This window comes from Equus caballus, chromosome 10, assembly GCF_041296265.1.
Source record: "Equus caballus isolate H_3958 breed thoroughbred chromosome 10, TB-T2T, whole genome shotgun sequence".
Taxonomy (NCBI): Eukaryota; Metazoa; Chordata; class Mammalia; order Perissodactyla; family Equidae; genus Equus; species Equus caballus.
Genome location: NC_091693.1, coordinates 87,717,752 through 87,734,946, shown reverse-complemented (window position 1 = coordinate 87,734,946; position 17,195 = coordinate 87,717,752). Strand labels below are relative to the sequence as shown.

The window sequence follows — 17,195 nt, the reverse complement described above, 5'->3', positions numbered from 1 at the left end:
AAAGAAGACATTCAAAGCCAAGTTTTCTGAAATCGTGTTCTTTACTCTTTCCATCAAATGACATTTGCCTCAGGGGGTTAAACCAAGAAACAAACCGATTGAACAAACAGATTAGCTTCACTGAAATGTTTCTGAGCTTTCTTCCTTTGCCCATTATTTATGTGGTCTCAGAGATGGCTGGAAAAAGGTAGGAACAGTAAATAACGAAAGAGGAAAGAGAGCTGCAAGAGTAGAAGAGTTACGAGGTTCATTGAACAACCACCGAGGCAGAGCAAGCCTGGGCGAGATGACGTCAATGTGGTCATGATGCGGTCTTGAAGAATCATGGCCATTCAACTCTAAAGGTGGGCTCACCTGCTGGACCCCTCTTGTCGTATCACCCTTCCCTGTTCTCATGTCTTCGCAGCCTTTATGTCTTTTCATAGCATCATCTGAGATTATTACGACTATTCTGAGATTAGGATATACTGGTTGTTTTCTGTTTTCTGCATTAGATCATCCACTCCTTTGGGCCAGGGACCATGGTGTTTTGTTTGCTGCTGGATCCCCAGAGCCAGGAAAAACCCATGGTAATCACTCAATAAATATTTATTAATGAATGAATTTCATCAAGTACCCAGGCCTTCAGAAGAAAATAACTTTCAAACAATATGGTATCAACAAAACAACTAGCTGAATGTAATTGTTTTAATGATCAATTTTGGTTATGGGAGCCTGTGTCTAACCAATATTTGAAGGATAATTTGGCCATTTCTTTTTCTAGTACTACTGCTGCTGGGAGTCCTAAAAATGTAAAAGGAAGACTCGATAAGCTCTGATAGGTATGCAAGTAATTTTAGGGAAAAAATTTTGCAAAGATTAGTGCATTGTAAGCACTGATAAGGAACCTTACAAAGCTATGTTGTATTTTATGGGTAAGGCGATGCTGAATGAACCATCCAGAGGATTCTTCAGATGTGTGAAAACTCTCATTCCATGGAAGAAAATCCTAACTGTTAATGCTATATGCTTTGATCCAGAATTCAGGAGCCAGGCAGTCCAACCAGAAAAAACGTTGTCTTTGTTTAGTTCTTTGATAAAAGCAGAACTTGCTTTACTTCAAATGCGAACACTGTTTGTTCCTATGTGGAGGAATATCAGGTTCATTTCACACTGGGGAAGGGGAAACATATGTATTGCAATTCAGATGCCTAAAATTAATACCTGTGGAGAAGCGGCAACATATATGTCACCTACAGTAAGGACAACAATGGTGAATACTGAGTAATCCCGGACATTTACATTTTTGTATATGCACATCGACTGGTTTTAATTAACTAAATAAAAAACTGAAAAGAAAGAAAATAACACTTTTTATTTTTTTTAATTTTTATTCTATTTATTTAAACTAAAAAAAAAAAATCAGTTCACTCATTTCTCCCTCTCCCCACAGCCCACCTCTTGCAATCACCAATCTGTTCTCTGTATCTATGAGCTTGGTTTTTGTTTTGTTTTAAGACTCCACGTATAAAAGAGATCATACAGAGATCTCTTTCTCTGTTTGACTTATTTCACTTATCACAATGCCCTTGAGGTCCATCCATGTTTGTCACAAATGGCAAGTTTTGCTCTTTTTTATGGCTGAACAATATTCCACTGTATATATACCACAATTTCCTTACCCATTCATCCATCAATGGACTCTTAGGTTGTTTCCATATCTTGTTTACTTTAAATAAGGCTGCAATGAACATGGGGGTGAATACATCTTTTTGAATTAGTGTCTTTGTTTTCTTCAGATAAATACCCAGAAGCAGAACTCCTGGAGCATATGGTAATTCTATTTTTAATTTTTTGAGGAAGCTCCATGCTGTTTTCCCTACTGGCTGCACCAGTTTACATTCTCACCAACAGTCCACAAGGGTTCCCTTCCCTCTGTGTCCTTGCTACCACTTGGTATTTCTTAACGTTTTGATAATAGCAATTCTAACAGGTGTGATGTGATATCTCATCATGAGTTTTTAAAAATTTTTTTCTTTTTTAAAGATTGGCACCTGAGCTATCATCTGTTGCCAATCTTCCTTTTTTCTTCTTCTTCTCCCCGAAGCCCCCCAGTACACAATTGTGTATTCTTGTTGTAGGTCCTTCTGGTTGTTCATTGTGGTTTTGATCTGAATTTCTCTGATGATTAGTAATGTTGAGCACCTTCATGTAACTGTTGGCCATTTGTATGTCTTCTTTGGAAAAAGGTCTATTCAGACCTTCCATTCATTTTTTAATCAGATTGTTTTTTTGCTATTGAGTTCTTTGTATATTTTGGATATTAGCCTCTTATCAGATATATGATTGTAAATATTTTCTCTCATTCACTAGGTCTCATTTTCATTTTGTTGTTGTGCAGAAGCCTTTTAGTTTGATGTGGTCCCACTTGTTTATTTTTGCTTTTGTTGCTTTTGCTTTTGGTGTCAGATTTAAAAACTCATCACCAAGATCAATGTCAAGGAGATTACTGCCTATGCTTTCTTCCAGGAGTTTTGTAGTTTGAGGTCTTATATTCAAGTCTTTAATCCATTTTGAGTTAATTTTTGTGTATAGTGTAAGATAGGGGTCTAGTTTCATTCTTTTGCATGTGGCTGTCCAGTTTTCCCAGCACCATTTACTGAAGAGACTATCCTTTCCCCATTGTATATTCTTGGCTCCTTTGCCATAAATTAACTGACCACATACGTTGGTTTGTTTCTGGGCTCTCTATTGTGTTCCATTGATCTATTGTGTCTGTTTTTATGCCCAAACCATTATGCTTTAATTGTTATAGCTTTGTAAGATAGTTTGATATCAGGCTGCACTATGCCTCCAGCTTTATTCTTCTTTCTTAAGATTGCTTTGGCACGGGGCTGGCCCCGTGGCTGAGTGGTTAAGTTTGTGCACTCCACTTCGACAGCCCAGGGTTTCACCAGTTCGGATCCTGGGCATAGACATGGCACTGCTCATCAGGCCATGTTGAGGCAGCGTCCTGCATGCCGCAACTGGGAGGACCCACAACTAAAAATACACAGCTATGTGCTGGGGGAATTTGGGGAGAAAAAAGCAGGAAAAAAAAAAGATTGGCAACAGCTGTTAGCTCAGGTGCCAATCTTTAAAAAAAAAAAGATTGCTTTGGCTATTCAAGGTCTTTTGTGGCTCAATACAAATTTTAGTGTTTGTTTTATTTCTATGAAAAATATCTTTGGAATTTTGATAAAGATTGCATTGAATCCATATATTGCTTTGGGTAGTACGGACATTTTAACAATATTAATTATTTCAACCCATGAATACCCTTTAATTTATTAAAATAACTTATTTTCATTCTTCAAAAAAACTGACAGTTTCACTTTTAACTAGTTATTAATAGAGACATCAGAAAAAATATAGGTGATATTTTTTCATCTCATAGTGACTAGATATCAACAGTAGGTGGGTATATTTATCTGGGATAAAAATAAATCAGTTTCTATGTAGACTGAATTATAAAATCTCTTTTGAATATAAAGTGAAACAAGGGACTCCTTGAAATAAGACCCTTCTCCACGCAACCCTTAACTCCTGTTCAACCTCATCCTTGCCTGTTCCCCATCTTACCCCAAACTTTAATTTCTGATAAGACAAAACTCTGCACACTGCAGGTCTCCACGCACTGATTCCTTACCTCTGTGCGCTTATACATGCTCTGGCACTTCCCCTGGGATCCATTCATGCATTCAACAAATATTCATTAAGCACCTAACATACACAAGGTATGGCATATGCTAGGCACTAGAGATATAACTTTTAATATGACAAAGTCGCTTTATCCTCCTGAAGCATAAATTCTAGGGAAGAACAATAGGATGTTCTAGGGAACACTATTTATGTACTAATTAAGCAAACAAATAATTATATAGTAGTAAAAAAATTTCAGATAGAGATAAATGCTGTGAATAAAAATACAGGAAAGAAAGACGTTACAGAAAAACCAGGTTGGGAAGGGGTCCTTTTAGATAACAGTAGGTTGGAAAAGGCCTCTGGAAGAGCCCTAATGAAGTGAGAGAGAAATTCATGAAAAGATTGGCAAGTGCAAAGAATGTGGACCACAAATGTCATTCAAGAGTTGGAAGAACAGCAAGGAGCGTGGCTGGAGCAAACTAGCGTGACAGGAATTCAGTCCAAGTTGGCGGCTGGGTTTGGCTCACATAGGACCTTATAGGCCATGGTAAGGATTTGTTCTAAGTGGGTTACATTCTAAAGTGTCTTTTGAGGCAATAGTAAGTTCCAATTTAAAATGTAAGATATCATTCTGTCTGCTGTGTGGGAAGTTAACCGCAGAAGGGTAAGAAGAGAAGCTGGGCGGTCTGTTAGGAGGTGAGTGCACTGCTGTAAGTGAGAGATGACAGTGGTTTGGACAAGGGTGGTATCAATGGACATCATTAGAGTCAGGATATATTTAGAAGGCCCAGACAACAGAGCTTGCTGATGGATTGGAAGTGTGGTATTAGTGGAAACAAGGAATCAAGGATTACTTCAGGGTGCTTTACCCTGAACAAGTGAGCGATGGAACCATTTGCTGAGATGGAAGAGACTGGTAGAGGAGAGATCATGGGTGAGAGGTAGGATAGAGTTCTCTTTTGGGTGCATTAGATTTGAGGTGTCAGAGACATCCAAGTGGAGATGTCTTCTAGGTAGGTAGGATGGGATGTGGCGGTTGAGGGGAGATGTCAAAAATGGAGGAGTAAAGGTTGGGATTCCTCAGTGCATGGGTGGGGCACTTCAACTCTAGAGGTCAAGAAGAGGAGAGGGGCCAGCAATGATTAAAAAGGAGCAGCCACAGTGAGACAAGAGGAAAGACCCAAGTTCTAGTCTGTAGGAAGCCAAGGAGGGGAAATGTTTTAAGATGAAAAATGTATTCCATTGGGAAAATTGATGTTGAAACGTCCTTCACTTGAAATGTGGATATCAGCTCAAATGTTGCCTCTTCTTTGAAGCAAGCTCAGCCATGCTTTTTTCCTGTAACCCTTGCAAATCTCACTGATACAGAAGTTACGGTGATGCATTATAAGAGTCTGTGTTTGTGTTGCCCCTCCCGACTGTGAGAGCTCCCTGAAGGCAAGGACTCTATCTGATTTCATCTCTGAGCCCAGGATTCGTGTAGTACCTAGCCTTACATGTGGTTGATGTTCAATAAATTCTTGAATGGATTTATAAAATTTTTCCACTGAGAAACATGGGGAGTTGATTCTTGAGTCGAGTAGCCAAATATATACCTTTTGAAAGAAGCCAGTCTATATCCACAAATAATAAACTACTGAGCAAAGGATCAGTGGTGGGGAAGTGGCTTCTCCCTGGGAGATGGTCTGAGGGTGATCCCTGCCACTTCTGTCCCTTCGTTCAAGCCCAGATACCTTTGAGCACCTTCTAAAAGGAGCATCACAAGAATAAGATTTGCTGTAGGCCTACTATGACTAAGGGCCTCTGCTCCCTCCTCTTCTCTCCCCTGCTCACCATCCACCACCTCCAGACACCCACAGTTGAGTGCCCCACAGAAGGTCCCAGCTCCCAGCCACCCCAGACAGGAGCAACAACTGAAAGGGGCAGCCCAGCCTGGTACCCTCGGTTCCTGATTTCTCCTTCCCTCTCAATATCTCTGTGCAGATTTATCTCTCCTTCTCTCTAGCTCTGGCCTCGGGCGCTCCCAACCACTCCATCCTCACCCCAAATCTTCAAGGACAGGAAGAACAAACGCACTCTGCATGTATCCAGTACTAAACACTTTACATATAACAGAGCAGTAGGAGGGCCTGGTGGATTGGGGTCTCGCTTCCACCCAGCCTGAACTCCCCATCTTTCCTCCCTGAATGGGGACTACTTTTATTTGCAGCATCTCCAGCCAGGGCCCATCCTCTCACACTGCCTCTCCATGTCTCAGGCCTGGTACTGTGCCTCAGTCCAGATGCCCTCTCCAGTTTCTACAATCGAATGCCCAGGAACATCATGGCTTAAACTGAATCTCTGAAAAACAGACACCTCAGGATTTCAAGTACTAAAACATCCACCTCAGCTTCCTCTACCTTTCTCTCCACCTAAAGTGGAAAAACGAGGGTGCAGCGTAGAGAGATGAAGGTGGTCGGAAAAGAGACCTAAGATCTTTCTGCCCTAGTCAGTTTCCCTTCATTGGTAAGAGTTATAATAACTCTGAGGACCTCATAAGGCCTAAATTCAGACATAGAAAAGGGGGACTTTCCTCCGTTCCCCAGAGGACCACAATAGAAATGACTCTAGTTATAAGAACAGCTGATGGTGGAAAGGGAAGCAGATGGATCCTTGGAATGTAATAGGACCAATAACTCACCTTCGGGGGAACACCAAGAGGAGGCTCCAGCTCCCTCTTCTCCACCAGATCACCTTCCTTCTCCCAAAGCTGCAGGCTTCCGAGTCCCTGTCCAGGCCAGGAAAGCAAGCACGAATGATGAGTTCAAGCTGGAAGTGTCTCTGCTGCCACAGGCAGAGTAGCAGCAGGGGTGTGGAGGAAGAGCCCCTAATTTTCCTTCTACAGCTCCAGCTTGCAGATATTCTAATACTCAAAACTGCCATTTTCACCTTAAACTAGTAGTAGGTCCCATTGTGCCATAACTTAAATTCTTCAGATTCCACCGCATAATAAAAATTCTCCAGCCATAAGTGTGAACTAGCAAGAGCTCTTTGGGACTACTGATAACTAACATTCTTGAGTGTCTCCTATAATCCATGACCTGGGCCAAGAGTTTCACATGCATCCCGTCTAGTCCTTATAATAACTCCATGAAGTGCCGGTATTTCTAAGACTTCCATTTCGTAGATGAGGAAACTGATGCCCAGAGTAGTTACATCATGAGGAAGCCATGGGCCTAGGATTCTAATCCAGATGGGCTGTTTCGCCCAAGTCCATACGCAAACCCCAGTGCTCACCACCTCAGGCAATGCTGATTCCGTACCTTGTAGCCCTCACTCTCTGAACTTCTTCAGTCTTTTATCTCTTTGTGTATCTTTTTTGACGCTTTGTGATTTTTACCAAATATTAGAATTATTTTTATACGTATCTTCCTTATAGACTTTGAGTTAACTGATGTCCTGCCCTGGATAGATCTTGGAACCTGAAAAGCTCAGAATTGTGTCTTACACATATCAGGCCTTAAATAACCTTATTGAATGAAAGGATGAATGTGAGAAAATAAAGAAGCAGTTTCTAAGTTCTATGCTAAATAGTCCGTTTAAGAAGAGCTTTTTAGAGCACCACCATTTTGCCAGTTGGGAACTGTCTGTATTCATATTTAGTAAACAATATCTCACAAACCATTCATCACAGATCAACTTTCCTCAAACCCATCAGTATCTAAGACCTTTTGCCTCTTAGGAATTCCTTCTCATATGAAACTATATTAGGAAATATTCTTGATATGTTAACCGTAGTAGGAAAATTCCTCAAACTTTCATTTGGCAGATTCCTCAAACACATAAACAGCTGGTTGTCCTTTTTCCTAATTCTACTTTGCAGTTCCATGACAGCAGTCCTTCCTTCCTGTAAAGTTTTATTCTGTGCGTCCTCTCCTTCCCTTCGGAGTTGATAAACCTCATACATCCATCCTTCATAGCTTCTTCTCACACACTTTGCCTACACTTCCACTTTTTATTTGTGTTTTATCAACAGAAGAGAAGAGGCTTTGTAAATGCAGGAACAAGAGAATGCAACCCAGCCCCTCCCTTCCCCACCCCACCCACCAGCACGGCCCCTTCCCCGTCTTCCCCAGACGTGGCCATAACCTGTCTAACCACTTTTTCTCAGTTCCCTCTTCCTGGATCCTCCCAACATTAAAGGTGGCAGCTCTACCGGAAAAATACCAACCACATTTCCAGCTGAGTCCCCTGGGCTGGTGTAGACAATTGGATAACCACTTCATCAGTGACTCACATCACAGGTCACTCACCCACTCATCATGGCCATCATAACTTAATTTATAGACCATGGAATATTTTGTCCATCTAGTCAGAGAGACAGAGAGGTGACTAATATGGGTTGTTGCTGTTGTTGCTGGTTCGGTTTTTTTTTCATGAAAACAAACACTGTGTTTCTTTCATTTTGCAACGGACTGTGAGGCCTCAGTTGCTGAGAACTTTTGCTGCTGCAACTGAGGGGTTTTCTATCCAGTAAGAAATTTAGGTCATGATGAAGTGTTTGGTAATAGTTATTGGTTCTTCTGTTTTGTTTTTACAGCACTGGAAGGTTGTATTACCCCAGGATTTGTCTGTATTGAATTTTAAGCATAATTGGAAAATGACCTCAAAATCCCAGATCTTTATCTGACTTTTCTTTGACCAATAATGCAGTGGAAGGAGGAGGTGAGAGGTAGAGGTGGAAAGAGAGAGGAACTGCATTGCCCTGGTGCGAAGTATCCGCCTGGTTCTACTGAAGTTAGAGGGCAAATCTACTAGCCGTTCTACGTTAAAGGTGGCCTTGGATGTTTTGAAATCACCACGATACTAGATAAACACTATTCTAACAATTCCGTTTGTTTTTTTTTTTAATGAAGAGCAAAACCACATTATCACATCAGTTCAGCAAACCAACTGCTTTGATTTTTCTCTGGTTTGAGCAATTAGATATCTTTTAGATTTTTATTAGATAGGAAAAATATGTGTCTGTGTTATACTATTATTTTTCTTCTTTCCTGGACCCTTCAATTTATTTAGAACAAGATAACTTGAAAGTACATACAAGGATCTGAAGCACCATCATTAAAATTATACCTATTGAACAACTCTCCCACCCCATTGGCCAAGTGCCATTCTAGGCGCACTGGGAGATACAAAAATCCCTGTTTTTCAAGACTTTTACGATTTAGTGTCAGAATCAGAAGAGATGCATGAAGAAATAAATGTAGAAGAGAGAATGGATGTTATCCCCATTACACATCCACTTTCTTATGAGAGATGAGCTGGGCCTTGTGAAGGCTGACTCCCCTAGTCACCCTCAGATCCTTTTATTTGCTGACTCTAGGAAAGATCAATGAAGATAGCATTGTGATGTCTATGCAACTCTCACTGTGGAGAGCAGACCCTGATGCAAGAAGAAGAAAAAAGAGTGTTTTCTCTTCCTGAGAATTGAATTCTTCCATTTTAACACTTCTCCAAGTTTTCCATGCTGAGGATGAAAAATCCAGGCCTGAGGATGGTTGGAGGAAGGAAGCAAGGTGGTCTTGGAGGAGAGAGTGGTGGGACGTGAGGCAGAATCCGGATTCCTATGCCAGGCAGAGTCTGGGTCATCTGGAGACTGAAGGAGAGCCGTCAATCTCTGAGCATGTGACAAACAGAGAATGCTTCTGAGCTGGGAGACTGGCATCCACAGAAGGTGGGAGTGCGGCAACTCATCACCTCTATATCAACTCAACTATGTTGTCTTCAATGAGCCTTGGCCTGGCCTGGGGATGTCCTCACCCTTTACAACATTGTTTCTATTGAAAAATATATTTTTAATTTCAAACAGCCTACAGGCAAGCAAACTTCTGGAAAACAACTTGCTCATTAAATGAGGCCATTCTGCGGGGTATGGGGTCATGAACCTCTGGATTCTAGTCTAAAAAAGACTTAAAAAGCACCAACAACATAAGCTCTGAAGTACTGAGAAGAACAAACAAAGCAACATTGTCTTTTATCTGAAGAAATCAAAAGGTCAGTGAGAAACTTTGCCCTGAAATCTATGTTATTTAGCTTCGTTTCCATCTGCCATCTTCAAAGGGTGAAATGAGCACGGCACAGTCATCCATTCTGAGAGCTGTTCATCTGCCGTGTCTTGATTAAGCCTCTGTGCCTGGCGTTATGCTAAGTTCTTTACGCAGGTTATTGAATTTAGCCTTTACCACCCTCCTAGGTAGGTATAACCATCTCCCTTTCTGGATGAGGAAATTGAAGCTCAGAGGGTTAGCTGATTTGACCAGGACACAAAGTTAGGGAGTAAGCAGAACCAGAAGTGGAACTCAGATCTGTCTGAGCCCAAAGCCAGGGCATTCAACCACTTCCCTCTATGCCTCTATGGGTCAACCCACCCATAAACCAATTTTATTTGGTTTCCAGCCTTTAAAAACAAGTCCCTTTTAACTGAATGACTGGCTCAGGTAACAGGTGCATCTAATCTGTTCTATTTGTCCAGACTGCTCCTACCCCTTCTGCTCGAATCTTGTTCAAGTTCTCAAACACAACAATATTTTCTGCACGCTTTTCAAGTGTGTCATTCTACATGTTGGAACTCTCACAATACCGCTCAGCAGTAAGTAAATATTAACATCCATTAGCTATGCATTGGTCGACTGAGCTAGAAAGAGGACAAATGGCAAGTTCTGGGGTGTAGCAGAGGTGGGACCTGTCTCAGCAAAACCAGTAAAGGTTGATGGACATCTGAGGGCACAGGAAGACATCTCCCACCTGCAGTGGCAGCCGGGACATTGAGACCTCAGGGTGCTTGCCTGGCTAAGGAACTTGACTCCTTCCTCCTCCCTTTGTCACCGAATCATAAACACAGAAATGACCATGTTTGTGAGCCCTTTGCTGTGTGGTAACTGATTCACAGTCTCTCCCTGGGAGTCCTTGGTAACGCATATCCAAATCATGAACAATGTGTTGTCTAGGTCAGAACAACACGCCATATACGATTAGTCCCAGTTAAGGATTTCCATCTGGTCTGACTCAGGACTACACAGCAGGGCGGTCAAGGCAAGTAGGGCTCTTGCAGAAGGAGTGAATGGGCGAGGCCAATGGACTCAGCGCTCTGTACTCCCTAGCTTCCTCTTTGGAGGTGCAGGCCCAAGGCAGTCCCTCCAGCCAGAGTGCATGAAGGCCCCAGGCCATGGGGAGCTCCATCTTGAGGTGCTTCCACTGTGTCACGTCACAACAACCTATCAGTGAAAGGCAAAAAGAAACAACCAAATGCTATCGAACCACAGATGTGTTAGCAGAAGTGTCCCTGGGTGCCTTGCTCTGGAGCATTTTTCACATGCATTTTAAAGAAATCCAGTGTCCTTGTGTAACATTCCATAGATGGTTCCAAATTGATATTTGACCACAGAATCAATTTATACATGCACCCTTGTATGTGCATCAATACAATGTATATAAACATATATTTGTATACAACTTAGCACTAACCATTTGCCAGAGGCTGTCCTAAGCGCTGTAAACACATTACTCCAGTTAAACCCATAACTACACACTGGGATACAGGTGGTGCCCTTATCCCCATTTTACACAAGAGACGACTGAGGCAGAGGTGAGTTGTCAAGGGCAGTGGGGAAACAGGGAGCCAAGGTTTGCGTCTGACTCACTCTTAATTACACTCTACAGATGGCAGCTATTGTGAAAAAGACTAACTCTTTGACAAGGTCTCAGTTGCAAAGGACTTTGACCTTCTGCTCTCAGCTTTCTTATTGATTCATTAGATTGCTTCTTCAGCTGATCCTACTGGTGCTCCCGAGTGGCCTCATATGAAGGAGGCAGCAGCAGGGGAGCCCATTCCAGAAAAGCACCCTTGCTCAAGTTATCTCCTCCATATATGTCAGGCTGATGTCCACACTCCCACCACTGTAACCTCAGTTCCGTTCCGTGTGGTAATTCTCCCTCTTTTTTTTTTTTACCCCCGAAGAATATGAAAGAACAAGTGCCATAAAACTGACACCCAAACAAGAACTAAAGAGTGAAAAAGAAACATATACTTCAAACTATTTACACTGATAATTACTTGCATCTGATTAATACCCAGGGGAAAGTTGACCTTCCATTGGCAATAAGCATTTCCTTCATTTCTTGCTTTCTACTTTTGGATGTTTCTCTTTCCTCCTCTCTCTAAAGCAGACTCCACACCACCTGGAATTCCAACTCTCCCTCCGCCCCTCTGGGTCCTTCTCTTTCTCATTCTTCAAGGTCCACGTGGCCATAAGATTCACGGGCCTCAGCGAGGAGCTAATTTTGCTGCAGTCCTCTGTGTGCCCAAAGATCCACTGATGTGGAACTTTGTGTGTGTTCAGAATCCAAGAGACAGAGACAGAGGAGGAGAGAGAAGTGAGTGAGATTTTAAAGTCCCTTTTATCTTACCTGATAGTGGCAGATAATATTCTTAGAAGGGTTCAAACCTCAGCTCCATCCCTTACCCACTCTGCGCTCTTAATCTATCTCAGCCTCTATGTCCACGTTTTCAAAATGAAAACAGTAATTCCTAGCTTGTCAAGTTGCATTCAAGAATACATGTGAGTGCTTAATTCATGGTATCTCTAGAAACGTCAATGCCTCAAAAGGACAGAACACTTGCACAAAAGAGAGGCTTTGCGCACAGAGGTTAAGAAAGAAGCTGAGGCTGGGTCCTTTCCGCAGAGGACAAAGGAAGACAGTGTTCCCATTCAGACATGGTAGAAAAGAGAGAGTTATACTGACAAGAAGTCCTGAGCTTCCCATGGTCTAGCCTTTGAGTAAAGAACGACTGGCTTTGACGACATCACACTTAAAGGAGAATCTAAACTTGGGTCAGAGGCCCACATTTAATAAGTGAGAGGGGCCTGCCCCATGGCCGAGTGGTTGAGTTCACACACTCCACTTCAGCAGCCCAGGGTTTTGCCAGTTCAGATCCTGGTCGCCGACATGGCACTGCCCATCAGGCCATGCTGAGGTGACATCCCATATAGCACAACCAGAGGCATTCAACTAGAATATACAACTATGTACTGGGGGACTTTGGGAAGAAGAAGAAAAAAGAAAAAAAAGAAGATTGGCAACAAACGTTAGCTCAGGGCCAGTCTTTAGAAAAAGTAAAAATAAAAATAAATAAAAGAATAAATATATGAGAGCTTCCGCCCCAGAATGACTCCTTTTCCAGCCTGGTTAGTGGCTGAGCCGAGACCAGCATTGAGGTTCCTGATTCACCGTGGCCCCGGGACTTCACTTGACAGCACAGTGCAAGGCCCTGTGAAAGCGGGGATGGGGGTGAAAATGGGGCCATGGCGAGCTGTATCCATCTGCTTTCCCTATCCGCTACCCGGGAGCTTGCAGCTTGAAGCTAAAGGTTGCAGAGGCAGCATAATATAAAACACAAACCCTGGGAAGAAGGGCGAGAGCATGTGGCAGCAGATATAGGGAATCTAAAGACGCCGCAGAGCCCCTGAACGCATGACGATCCTGTGGACGTCTCTTTATCTCCGCTCCGAGCATTGTTGTGATGAATTGTTAATAAAATGGTTTGTGCCAAGTGGTGATGAAAAAGAGACCTAGTTTTGCCTGACAAACTTAAGCAAATGGAAGGCAAGGGGCTTTTGCTTTTCAGTCAGAATTTTAAAAATACATTAAAAGCACCTGTGTAAGTGGTGTCTGTGCTTTTCGATAAATAAAAGCAGGGAAAGCACAAAGACTGGATCAGAGCAAACGCCTCTGAGTAAAGTGAGCTTGGAAGACTGGTGCTCTTGATATTTAGTCCTGTGCCCCAATCAACTTCATCCTGGAAGAAAAGTTTTACATTTTAAGACTAGAGACAGTCCATTCAATGAGTCTATTTTTAGAATAATGGGTTTCCATTCTTAGATTCTCTGACCTGGACTCATAAGGACAGGTAATATTAGATTGCTCATATTAGTGTCTTTAATTTTATGTTATTTTTATTTTAAATGTGTTTTATTTAGTCCACTATCTTTTAATGGTCAACACTGAAAAATTAAATTTCAGATCCTGTCTTTTTAAGAGAAACTAGAAAGATCAGGAAGTTTGGGGCCACACTCCTACAGAGCAATGAATCAACTGTAGTCAACAGAAGCTGCCCCACAGATGGTGGGGCCTTCCCTCCACCCTTGAGCTCCTGCCCTTTGTGGTCCTGCCCTCTTTCCCTCCTGCCCCACCCCTTTTTACACACATTCTTTCTCTGCCCTGCCTCTGAAGATATTTAAATCTGTTTTAAACCCTTCCTCTTCCTTCCAACAAGAGAGCTTCATTAGACCTTTTTTCTCAGCCCTTCTCTACTTGCTGACCTTAGGCCACAGCACAAAGGTCACAGGCAGACTGAAGGCACATCACTGAACAATATATTTTTGAACCTCTACAACAATTACTTTGGCTCTTTTTAAGATGCTCACATCATGTTTAGCAGTTGTGTTCAATGTTGTAAAGGAAAGTCATCTTGCAAGATCTCCGTCCTTCAACTCTACATCTCTCCATTTCTGTGTCTATCTCAGAAGAGGAAAATAAAAGATGTATAGCCCCTTTCATCTAAGTTAAAATAATTACCAAGCTTTAACTAAATTATTTTGAGATAAAATTGATGATGTAAGTTTCACAGGTATTATTATTTACACTGAAAAATGTGAGGCCTGCCTATAAGAGCATTTGGTAGGTAAACAATTGACTGATGATGATGTTGAGACAAAGTCACACAATGATTGACGGGCAATGAGAGGAGCGACATCTACTAAAAGAAGGCAGCAAGTTTTAATCCATGCCTGGTCTGTTTGCTGTTCCTTATAGACCCAGAGAAATGTGTATGTCCTTCCTTCAGGTCTGTGCTGGTGAACGCTTGGGGTTAGAGCACGTGCCACACGTAGAAAGTGGATTTTCTCCCAACAAGCCTCCCTTCCCCACGCCCCGACCTTTCTGCCCCACAGATCAGAAGCATAGGATGTGAAGCTGCCCTCCAAGCTGCTGAAGACTCCCAGGAAGAACAGAGGCAGGAGACGCGGGAGACTTCCTGGCTCTCCGGGGTAGGGGGGAGCGTATCTCTTCTTCTCTTCTGTCTCCTTCATATGATGGAGGCAAACCCACCACAGTTTTGAACCTCAGCTCTGAAGTCTGTTAGCCATGTTGATGCAGTAGAGGCGATGTAACCCCTCGGAGCCTGTAAGATGAGGAGATTAGCATTTTCCTAAGAAGGCTGCTGTGAAGGTATGGGTTGCCCTAGACAACTTGTGCGGGCCCCTCCAGATCTGTGCGTTACCCGTTTCTACCCGAGTGTCCTGGGAGGTTGCCCCCTATGCACCAAGTCAATAGGCTGTGTTGCCACCTGACTTCCTATGGGTTGTGCCCGTGGAGGCACCCGTGGAAGGCCAGGGGAGAGAGGAGTGGGAGATCCAGGTATTTGCTCCCCCGTTCCCTCCCCGCCAGGGTGTTGTGGGCTGACCACTTCTCACACAGGCATCTACAGCTCCTGTTGGGCAGCTTCTCCAAACAGCTACCCTCCGTGACTTCCAGCACTGGAGGCCCACTCTTCCCAGCCCCAGGGTCCTGCACCATCCTCCGTGGTTTCCTGCAGCTCTGCCCGCACTTTGTGGGTATGCCCTCTGTGGGACTCCACCCAGGTCACCCAGAGAGTCTGGGGGGGGTCTCTTTCCCACCAGGACCTGAATGATACTCACATGAAGCGCCTGGCTACATATGAGGCTCAGCCGATGCTGATGACGTTCACTGATTCTGTAATCATGGTCAGCTTTATGACGCGTTTTAGGAGGCCTTGTTTCTTGTTCAGAAAAGGAAATATCCTGCAAAAACATGATTCTGCATCTATATCTACAATCATATAAAGTGATTTGGAAGTGAAATGCACGAATCAATTCAGTCAAATGCCCACAAATAAAAAAGGCTTTCATCGGGCTAGATATAATCTCAGAAACTAAAGCAGAATCTGGAAAAATCAGAGACCCTGGACCGTGAACCAGGCCTGCTTTCTGGAGGACGGGTGCAGTCTGAACTTCTGGAAGAGGAAAGTTTTTTGTAATAATCCAATAGCACGCCTGCAGTGGTTCTCAAAGTGTGGGGCCCAGCGTCACGTGGGAACAAGTCGGAAATGTGCATACCCTGGCAACCCCCCAGCCTGCAGACCCAGAAACTCGGATCAGAGCCCAGCAATCTGTGTTCTAACAGGCCCTCCAGGGGATTCTGAGGCAGGCTGAAGTTCCAGAACCGCTGGACCCGAGTGGTTACTAGAAGTAAGCAAGGGCCAACACGCAGGAGTCTAAGCGAGCAGCTGGCTCACTGAGCAGTAAAGGGTTCAGACACAGGGGAGTTCAGAAACCAGGCGGTTTGCTTTGGGAAACCCCGTCATTCAGGAGGGGCAATTGTTTCAGAGCAGGGCTCCAGTCCCGATGTACAATCAAGGTACAGTCGAGGCAGCACCCGAATGTCACAGGGGCTGAGGGCTACATGGGTTAGGAAGCAGAGCACTGTGCATCAGAAATAAGAAATGCAGGACCCTTATGAGACCTGGGGCCCTCAGCAGCCCGGGGGTCTGGAATAGCCAGAAGCCCAGTTACCAGAATTGGAACTGAAGATCAGGTCTGGAGAAGCATGATGAGTAACAATGTTTGGGATGTGAGTGTGTGACCAGGCTTTCTAGGTCCCTTGTGCCTCCAATAGGACTGGTCCTAAGAGCCCCAATGTAGCTTTTTCTTCTGGTGCAAACTGAAAACCGACAGTTTTGGCTGTGGGGAGGGGGTGGGTGCATGACTAGATCTTCACGCAGGGCCTGACCCCCACCCTCCACACCAGCCACCCGCCGGCCAGCTGGCCTTCCGATTGGGCGCGTTGTTTTTGAGAACTAACTTACGGCACAGACCTGTGGCTTTCGGCATGCGGCAGGATGATTTATGGAGCGTTACTTTGTGTTCTGTCCTCTGGGTTTTCTCCCTGCTTTGTTCCTAGAAGTTAGCCAGGCTCCTGGTATGTTCTTGCCTCGGTGGCTTTTGCAGGGCTGAGCAGAAGCTGCTCAACTGTCTGACATCTGGGAAACCTGGAGTTTATTGAAGGGCAGGGGAGACTGTGACCTGAGACAGTGGGTAGTGGGCGGGGCCTTCACAGGCAACAGGAAGGGAGGGAGACAGTGTGGCCGAGTTAGGGGAACCCATAGCAGTGCCACCCCCCGCAATGACGGGACCCCCCCGACCCCCAAGGGGAAGGTGCACGGAGTGACCAGTCCATCTTCTAGCCTTGGCTTCTCGCCTTGAGAGAGTTCCATGGCCCCGAATATGACCAGGAAGCAAAGCCCTGGGCCCGAAGGACAGTTTATTCTGGGGCAATAGAAGCCTTACGTAAACCATAGGCTCCTCATGAGCATGATCATCACCTGCTGAAAAGTCAGACTCCTGGGGCCGACCCAAACCTTCTGATTCGGTCGTAGCTCTGGGGCAGGGCTCAGGCATCCTCACTGTAACATATGC

At 43.9% G+C, this 17,195-nt stretch overlaps 1 long non-coding RNA gene across 1 annotated transcript; it reads right to left on the bottom strand.

The window, feature by feature from the left end:
- Nucleotides 1–14,459: 14,459 nt before the first annotated feature.
- LOC138916061 (uncharacterized) lies at nucleotides 14,460–16,750 on the bottom strand. The gene is made up of 3 exons (XR_011422699.1): nucleotides 16,595–16,750; nucleotides 15,399–15,521; nucleotides 14,460–14,881 (listed from the first exon to the last, which is right to left on the bottom strand). It is a non-coding gene; the product is annotated as an uncharacterized lncRNA (long non-coding RNA).
- Between the last annotated feature and the right edge of the window lie 445 nt (nucleotides 16,751–17,195).